The sequence below is a fragment of the Schistocerca americana genome, chromosome X (genome assembly GCF_021461395.2).
Source record: "Schistocerca americana isolate TAMUIC-IGC-003095 chromosome X, iqSchAmer2.1, whole genome shotgun sequence".
Lineage (NCBI taxonomy): Eukaryota > Metazoa > Arthropoda > Insecta > Orthoptera > Acrididae > Schistocerca > Schistocerca americana.
In genome coordinates this window covers 330,666,871-330,677,182 of record NC_060130.1, presented here as the reverse complement: position 1 = coordinate 330,677,182, position 10,312 = coordinate 330,666,871, and positions in this window count along the sequence as shown.

Below are 10,312 nucleotides of genomic sequence, written 5' to 3'. Positions count from 1 at the left end.
CATTTTCAGGGAAAATGCAGTTATAAGCATCTTTGCCATTCTAGTTGCTGTGTCATATGGTTTAAATATAGGGATACAATACATTCTTGGGTGTAGCCCATCTACTTACTTCTACATCTACATTTATACTCAGCAAACCACTATGAATTGTGTAAAAGAGGGTACTTCCTTTTGAACCATGTATTAAGATTTTCCCGTGTTCCATTTTTGTGTCAAGAGCAGAAAGAATGAGTGCTTAAGTGCCTCTCTATGTGTTGTTATAAGTATAATATTGCCTTTGCAACCCCTGCGGTAGTGATATATTGGGCATTGACATATGTCCCTATATCCCTCAGTAAATACTGATTCTTGGAACACATAGGTTGGCTTCATGGTATAGTGGTATCTGCCATGAGATGTTTGTCAAAACCATAATTTGCAGACCACTTACATGACACAAAACTGGAACATATAACCCAGGCTTTCACAGCCTGCATTGTAGGCTATCTGTGATGGCTTTGGTTTTATGGGAATTAAGGTGTGGAAGTGTGGTATAAGGCCTCTTTCTGTGCCTAATGTTTTTTCACCTACCATGGGAGATATTTTCAGATGATACATAGACATATTTAGTTAAATTTTGACAAATTTGGCTGACAAAACATGTTTACATTACAAAATTAACTAACTACATCTTTATAGGTTCTTGGCCTGTAAGTCTTAGTAAGAGATGAAATGTTTGCCACAAAAACACTCTTTAGACCATGACCTAAATCCCACAAAGCAAATGTCACCAAGAATTTAAAACAAGTTGTCTTGTCTAGCAATTTCTCTTACTCTGAAATGAGGGGAGACCTGCTGGCAGTTACTTTTTTTTCGCTCTTATGTTTATATACAGTGTTACATGTGGATCACTACAATTATTATAAGACTTCACCACTCATTTTAGTACAGGATGACTTGTATGAGATCTCTAACTCATACTTGTTGTCACACAAACTCTATGATGCTTAATATTACTAGGACTTCCACCGAATCTCCAGTTTATTGCAGTGTCATACTCAAGATACCCGAATCTGAAGGATAAAGGAAGATGCAGCATGCTACCAATGAGATGCCTCCATTTTGTAAATATAGTAGAGGAAAGTACCCAAAAGCGGACCTCCATTTCGTTTTTATTTTTTTTAATGTATAATACCTCAAATTTACGCTTTATGAGCATTCTATATATACTTCATTTAGTTGTCAACTTGTTTAAGTGACATTTTTAACAGCTTGAAATCATTTTCTTACTCTAAAAAAAACACAAGTAAAGCTTACATTTTTTCTTTTTGGAAAATTGGTGCCTAATTCGGACCTCCTTTTAAGTATTTTAAATAGCAATGAAAATGAGTCACAGAGATGTCACAGAGATGTCACAGTGAAATAAAACACAATTAAGGTTAGATGTATTGCTTTAGTGAAACCAAGTACGTATTTTGAAGTAGAAAAAATTACTAAATGAAACAAAAATCGAACAGTTTATGAATACGTTGCCTTTAGCTGCAGAAGTCACAAATCTGTCTTTTTCAGCCTCTGCACACTCTGTATGTGCCCTCAAGCTACACATCAGGCACATGACCCACAACTCTCCTTTTGTTGTCTCTGAAAACTTCCTGGAACAGAAGATGCACTCAGCATCTTCATCATCTTGGAAAGACATAACTCCTGGAATGACTTCTAATTCAGACGTTCCACTAGGTATGCTGGCATGTTCGTCTTTATTGCTGTATTTATCGTCTCCTTTCTTGATATGAAGTCGCTTTTTTACTGGTGCTTTTCCTTTCCCTGAAGACCTGACTGATACAGAACTGTGACCATGACCACGTCTGCCTTTTTGTCCTTGACCACGTCTCTGTTGCTTTGTGGCTTGTGCTTCTTCTTTAGGTTTCTGAGTTTCCACGATTGTGTTTTGTAGGGCGAGGGAGTGATCGCAGTAGAACTATAGCCTTTTCGTCCCCTAGTAGAGGTCCGCGTTTTAAAACCACTGATAGCAATTTGAGCTGTTAGACGTTTGTCATAAGCTCTGCCAAATAGCTCCATGAAGTCATAAGCACAGGGAGTCCATTGATTTTGTCTCAGCCACTGCCTGACTTCTTCGCTGTTGTAGACTTTCAAAGGACTCATAAACGCCCTATCCAATGGCTGCAATTTATGCGAGCTATGAGGAGGCAATGACACTATGGTAACGTGGTTTGCTCTCACCAGATCATTTAAATCAATGTTCTGCGTATGGCTAAAGTGCCCATTCACGATTAGTAGCACAGGCTATTCCTTCGTAGTATTGATGTTTTCAATGAAGCGTTGGAACCATTCAGTGAATAGATTGGTTTGGATCCAAACAGAAGGATGCATTGCAAATATTGTGCCTGGGAGTGCCCCTTTCCTCAGTTGGTCACTCATACTTTTTTGCAGAAAAATTGCCAGAAGACGTACAAATGAACCAGCAGCATTCATACAGCAGATTATAGTTATAAGAGCTCTTCTTTCTGCTGATGTTAAAACAGCTATTTGTTTTTTCCCCTTCAGTCTGATTACTTTCGCTACTTTGGATTATATGACAGTGATTCCACTTTCGTCTACATTATAGATTTGATCTGGGGTGAACTTTCCTTTATCGTAAATTTCCTCTACAAGTTGATAGAACTTCTGTGTATTTTCTTTGGTGAAACCAAGGGCCCTGCTGTAAGATGTTCCAGAAGATTTTCTTTGTGATAATTTAGCATGACAACGTTTTAAAAAACGTCTAACTCACTTTCCTCCAGCGATGTCATTATTGAAAGGATCTTCAAGGCCATTGTTTTCTGCCAACTGAACAGTCATTCTACTGAGGTTACTACGAGTAATCCCGAAAAACGAAGCCTCCATTGCAAGACAATAATTGACAAGCTCCTTTTCAAAGGTACAGCAAAAAACTGTACGTCTGCCTCTTTTAACATTCGCTGTTTCCTCTGGAGTGCCGTATTTCATGTTAGATAATCTCATTAGTATAGTTCGTCCGCCCCCAATAGCTGGGTGGTCAGCGTGACTGAATGTCAATCCTAAGGGCCCAGGTTCGATTCCCGGCTGGGTCGGAGATTCTCTCCTTTCAGCGGCTGGGTGTTGTGTTGTCCTATTCATCATCATTTCTTCCCCATCGACGCGCGCAAGTAGCCGAAGTAGTGTCAAATCGAAAGACAAGCACCTGATAAATGGTCTATCCGAGGGGAGGCCCTAGTCACACGACATTTACATTAGCGTAGTTTTCGGGACATTATACTGCTTACTTGCTTTTTACCAGCCCATCATTTCACTTCCAATAGCATCTATAGCCACTTTAGGTTTGATTGGACTCCACCCCTTCTGCTTCGTTTTCACCATTTTATTCCCTTGGATTCTGGAGCAGAAATCCAAAAGAGTACATTAAAAAATAAGGGGTCCGATTTGGGAACCAGAAGGGGATCCGATTTGAGGCACCCATACTATCAGAGTTGTAATTAAATAACTTTTTAGATAAACGTTAAAATAACATAACTTGGATATAGACATGACTCCCAATCCTTCCCATTATAGAATGTGTATCGATATTATTGATCAACTTCCAGCATCCTAACGAAAAGTGGCAATAAGTAGCACTGTCTCAGTACTCAGATTTCATGAAAAACACGTGTTGTCATCTGACAAGCGGCAGCTTGAGCGGATGACGCGAGCGCTCCACTACATAGTGGCACAGGCCTAAACTAATGTTTAGAGGGATTTCCACCAGGGTTCAGCACAATGCAGAGTCTGGAGCCCTAGGGGTCCGCTTTTGGGCCGGGGTTCGGATTTAGATAATTTACTCTATTAATTAAAAAGAAAAAATTGAGCTACAAGTCCTGGTAGCAATAAAATGCGGGTAGAGCAGGGGTGTTTGTAATGACCTGCGCCATGTAAATTATACTACACCTCAATATTATAAATGTGAAAAGTATGACATTAAATTGTAACTCAGGGCCGGCCAGAAATTCTGCACGCGTGCTGTGCTCCTGCACATGTGCAACTTCCGGGTCACAGCGTGCACGCCGCAGCCGTCAGCGTTCATGAAGTGCATGTCTCTACGCACAGATGTCGCTTTATCCACTTGCTGGGATACTCTGTACCGGCACATTCTAGTGCTCTTTCCACAGCTCGCAAGCCAACCATGGGAAGGTATTTCGCGTATTAAACATTTAAAATACTGTCACAGTCTACTCATTGAGACATCTACTTTTATGTTAACAGTTTAACCCAGTAAGACAAGTAATACAGTTTACAACCGTGGGTTTTTATGAAGGCAGCTTGACTGATGGCACGTAAATACGCGTAATGTTTTTGATCTAGTATTTAAGAAAGAGAGCCCTTAGCGACTTCCAACGAACCTTATTCATGATTTCAAATAACTTTAAACTAATGCAAGATTTCCTGTAACTAATTCTCGGTGCCCTCAGTTACACCCACATAATTTCTGTCTCACTTACTTCTGAACAGAATGATAACCGCAGACCTCTCGATGATCACTTGTTATTTCAATACCATTATTGCTATATCTTTCATCAGTTCCGTCTGAAATCTGCATAATAACCGACAATTAGATGAATGTTATGTTTTATCGACTTCAGCTGGGTGTAGCCCTTCACACATTAAGAAAAACCCTAAATGTGAGAATACATTGGAACAATCGGTTTAATAACCAATTTTCCTGATAATAATGTAACATGGAGCAGAATGAGGCAATAATGCACAGTTAGTACACAATAATTTTTAATTATGAAAGGAATAAATCCAAACACGTCTATCACTGGTCATGAAAAATGATATAGTAAATACCGGGCACAAAAGCAAGGCTCCTTGATAAACGCAAGCAGTTGCGAAGATTTTCATCACTTATGCTTGATCGAAACCTTGATTTATTCATTTTCATCACCAAGAAAAATCTTTCACAAACATATGTCGACCCGAACATGGACATTCGCGGCTTCTCGGTGCAGGCGTGGATATTCTTGTTGTGAAAAATTTTCGTAGAATTCTTTTGTACTTCGCACTGCAAAGAACTTGTCCTCCAGTCTTGTATTGCACTGGAGGTCGATCAGTTCCATCTGCAGATCATCCGGAGCATCTTCAACTGACGAAGAGAACGGTCGAGCAAATAGGAGAATGACAGAAGACTAACTCGTAACATCTGCAAATCGTGCTCGAAATTGTTCCTTAATTTTTACAATTATTGACACGTATTCTTGAAATCTAGCACTTTCATGGACCAGTCCAAAAATCGGGAAATTTGCAGTGTTTTCTGTCAATAGCTGGCTCTCCCAAAGCGCAAGCTTCCTTTCAAAGGCATTTACTTTTTCCAACATGTCAGAAATTAAATTATTTTCACCTTGCTAGCTGTCGTTCAGGCTATTCATGTGAGACATAATGTCCACGAGAAATGTCCGATTTGGGAACCAGAAGGGGATCCGATTTGAGGCACCCATACTATCAGAGTTGTAATTAAATAACTTTTTAGATAAACGTTAAAATAACATAACTTGGATATAGACATGACTCCCAACCCTTTTTATGAAGGCAACTTGACTGACGGCACGTAAATACGCGTAATTGGTGTATTTGGTAATTGACTCGTACCATTAATAATTGGTGCACCAGATATAGCGTTCCCACGAATAAATAATATAAGTTTTTGATTACTGCCGCCTTCACTAACCCTTCTTCTTACATCTTCTATAGTAGATAACGGTGCTGGTACAGGATGAACAGTTTACCCTCCTCTTTCAGGAGCTATCGCACATGGAGGGGCATCTGTAGACCTAGCTATTTTTTCACTTCACTTAGCAGGTGTATCATCTATTCTTGGTGCAGTAAACTTCATTACAACAGCAATTAATATACGATCAGAAAGTATAACTCTAGATCAAACACCTTTATTTGTATGATCTGTAGCTATTACAGCCCTTCTCCTCCTTTTATCGCTTCCAGTATTAGCAGGGGCTATTACTATACTATTAACAGATCGAAATTTAAATACATCATTCTTTGACCCTGCAGGAGGAGGTGACCCAATTCTATATCAACACCTATTTTGATTCTTTGGGCACCCAGAAGTTTACATTTTAATTCTGCCAGGATTTGGAATTATTTCTCACATTGTATGTCAAGAAAGAGGAAAAATTGAATCATTTGGAACATTAGGTATAATTTATGCTATATTATCAATTGGACTAATAGGATTTATTGTATGAGCACATCACATATTTGCAGTAGGAATAGATGTTGACACACGAGCATACTTTATATCAACAACAATAATTATTGCTGTACCTACAGGAATTAAGGTATTCAGATGATTAGCTACACTATATGGAACTAAATTCAAATTCAATCCACCACTATTATGAGCTTTAGGATTTATTTTTCCATTCACAATTGGTGGGCTAACAGGACTGGTATTAGCAAATTCATCACTTGACATCGTATTACATGATACATATTATGTAGTAGCTCACTTCCATTATGTATTATCCATAGGAGCAGTATTTGCAATCATAGGAGGTGTTATTCAATGATACCCATTATTTACAGGATTAACTATAAATAATACATTAAAATTGACGCAACGCCAGGTCGACTAAACCAAGGAACATTTACAATAAACCGACCTGGACTGTTCTTTGGACAATGCTCAGAAATCTGTGGAGCAAACCACAGATTCATACCAATTGTAATTGAAAGAACTTCAGTAAACTTATTTATCAAGTGATTATCTAAGATAATCTAAGGAGTTAGTTAAAATATATAACATTAGAATGTCAATCTAAAATAACTAAATAATTAGTACACCTTGAAATACATCAGATGACTGAAAGTAAGTAATGGTCTCTTAAACCAAAAAAGAGTAAATTAATGACTACTTCTGATGGGGAAATTTAATCCAAATCCCTCAAATATCCCCTCTCTTACGATTCTCCCTATTCATTATAATTTCGACTACATTAATTTTATTTAATCAAATAAACTTTTTCTCATTTAAACCAAATCTTATTAAAAGAGCAGAAAAAGAACAATTCATATAAAAAACTTGAATTGAAAACGATAACAAACTAATTTTCAACATTTGATCCATCAACTAATATCTTCAATTTATCATTAAATTGAACTAGAACATTCTTAGGATTATTATTAATCCCATCAATGTTTTGACTTACACCATCACGGATTAATATTATTTGAAATAAACTAAACTTAACCTTACACAATGAATTTAAAACATTACTAGGACCAAAATCATTTAATGGAACAACATTCATCTTCATTTCAATCTTTATTATAATACTGTTTAATAATTTCATAGGATTATTCACTTACATCTTTACTAGAACAAGACATTTAGCATTAACATTTGCAATCGCTCTACCTATATGATTAAGATTTATGTTATTTGGATGAATTAATCTTACCAATCACATATTTACGCACCTTCTTCCTCAAGGAACACCACCTGCATTGATATCACTTATAGTATTAATTGCAACAATTAGAAATGTCATTCGACCAGGTATGCTAGCAGTACGACTAGCAGCAAATATAATTGCAGGACACTTACTATTAACATTACTAGCAAATACAGGACCATCTATAGCAATAAACTTAATTTCACTATTAATTATTGGACAAATACTTCTGTTAATTCTAGAATCAGCAGTAGCTTATGTTTTCTCAATTTTAAGAACTTTATATTCTAGAGAAGTATACTAAACCTATGTTAACAACTCACTCAAACCACCCATTCCACTCAGTAGATTTCAGACCTTGACCATTAACAGGAGCAATTGGAGCAATAGCTCTAGTATCAGGATTAGCAGAATGATTTCACCTATTTAACATCAACTTATTTATAATCGGATTTAGAATTATCCTACTAACTATAATCCAATGATGACGAGATGTAGTACGAGAAGGAACATACCAAGGACTACATACGGGATTTGTATCAATTGGATTACGATGAGGAATAATTTTATTTATTGCATCAGAAGTACTATTCTTTGTTTCATTTTTCTGAGCATTTTTTAGAAGAAGACTAGCACCTACTATTGAACTAGGGATATTATGACCCCCAATAGGAATCCAGCCTTTTAATCCTATACAAATTCCATTACTTAATACAGCTATTCTTTTGGCATCAGGAGTAACAGTAACATGAGCACATCATAGTTTAGTAGAATCTAATCATACTCAAGCATTACAAGGACTATTCTTCACAGTATTACTAGGAATATACTTCACTATACTTCAAGCATATGAATATTGAGAAGCACCCTTCACCATTGGAGACGCAGTTTATGGATCAACAATCTTTGTTGCAACAGGATTCCATGGTCTACGTGTAATTATCGGAACAATTTTCTTATCAACATGTCTACTTCGACATTCAATAAACCAATTCTCACCAAGGCACCACTTTAGATTTGAAGCAGCAGCATGATACTGACACTTTGTAGACGTAGTATGATTACTCTTATACATCTCTATTCATTGATGAGGTAGATAATTGTTTTTCTAGTATAAATAGTACATTTGACTTCCAATCAAAAAGCTTGATATAAATCAAGAAAAACAATCCTAATTTTATCTACAAGAATTTTTATTAGATTTATTATTCGAATAATTGTTATAATCCTTGCAACAACATTATCAAAAAAATTAATTAATGACCGAGAATAAAGATCACCATTTGAGTGTGGGTTTGACCCAAAAAGATCAGCACGAATACCATTCTCACTTCGATTCTTCTTAATTGCAGTAATTTTCTTAATTTTTCATGTAGAAATCGCACTAATCCTTCCAATTGTAATTATTTTTAAAACTTCAGACATTATAATCTGAACAGTATCAACAATATTTTTTATTATAGTATTACTAGGTGGACTATACCATGAATGGAATCAAGGAGCCTTACAATGAGCAGAATAAAGGGTTGTAGTTAACTATAACATTTGGGTTGCATTCAAAAAGTATTGATATAATCAATCAACCTTAAATAGAATAAGAAGCGAAATATTGCAGTCAGTTTCGACCTGGAAGGTTGGTAAATAAAATACCCTTATTCTTATTAATTGAAGCCAAAATGATCCGTATTACTGTTAATAATATAATTGAACTATAAAGTTCCAATTAAGGAAATGTAAAGCCAATATGAAAGCTGCTAACTTTTTATATTAGCGGTTAAACTCCGTTAACATTTCTAAAATTTATATAGTTTAAATAAAACATTACATTTTCACTGTAAAAATAATATATGTATATTTATAAATACCTAAAAGTAAAAATACTTCCTTAACATCTTCAGTGTCACGCTCTAATTATAAGCTATTTGAGTAAACGAAAAATAATACCACCAAAATAAATATTCAAAAAATAAAAGATAAATCTTAAAAATAGAATCATATCAACCTTGTATATAACTAATTAAGTAAATAAATAGTCTATACAAACCTTGACCACCAAATAATTCACCTCAACCATAATCAAATGATTTAGATGAATAATAACCCAATTTTAAAGGAACATATCTTATAAACTTAGTTGAAAGAAAAGGTATAAACCACATAGAACCAGCAAATCTGACAATAGGAAGTATACTTAAAGAAAATAAATTTTGAGAAAAATCAAAATTAGAAATAAGATAACCCAAATAAGCACCCAAAACAACTACATTAATAGTTAAAAACTTTAAATAATAAGGCAAGGCAATCACATGAGGAACAGGAAAAATTAACCAAGACAAAAGACTACCACCAAAAACAGCAACAAACAATAAACCAATTATACCAAACGAAATATAATAACGCTTATCATCAGAAGAAAATCTAGAATAAAAATTATTATCACCAGATATTGAATAATAAAAAAGACGAAAAGAATAAGAAGCAGTTAAACCAGTAGAAAAGAAATAAAGAAAAAAAATCAAACAATTAATTCATCTTAAACAAACCATTTCGAGAATTAAATCCTTTGAATAAAAACCAGCTAAAAATGATATACCACACAAAGACAAACTAGAAACATTAAAACAAACTTTAAGTATACTTAAAGAAAATAAATTCTGAGAAAAATCAAAATTAGAAATAAGATAACCCAAATAAGCACCCAAAACAACTACAGTAACAGTTAAAAACTTTAAATAATAAGGCAAGGCAATCACATGAGGATTAGGAAAAATTAACCAAGACAAAATACTGCCACCAAAAACAGCAACAAACAATAAACCAATTATACCAAACGAAATATAATAACGCTTATC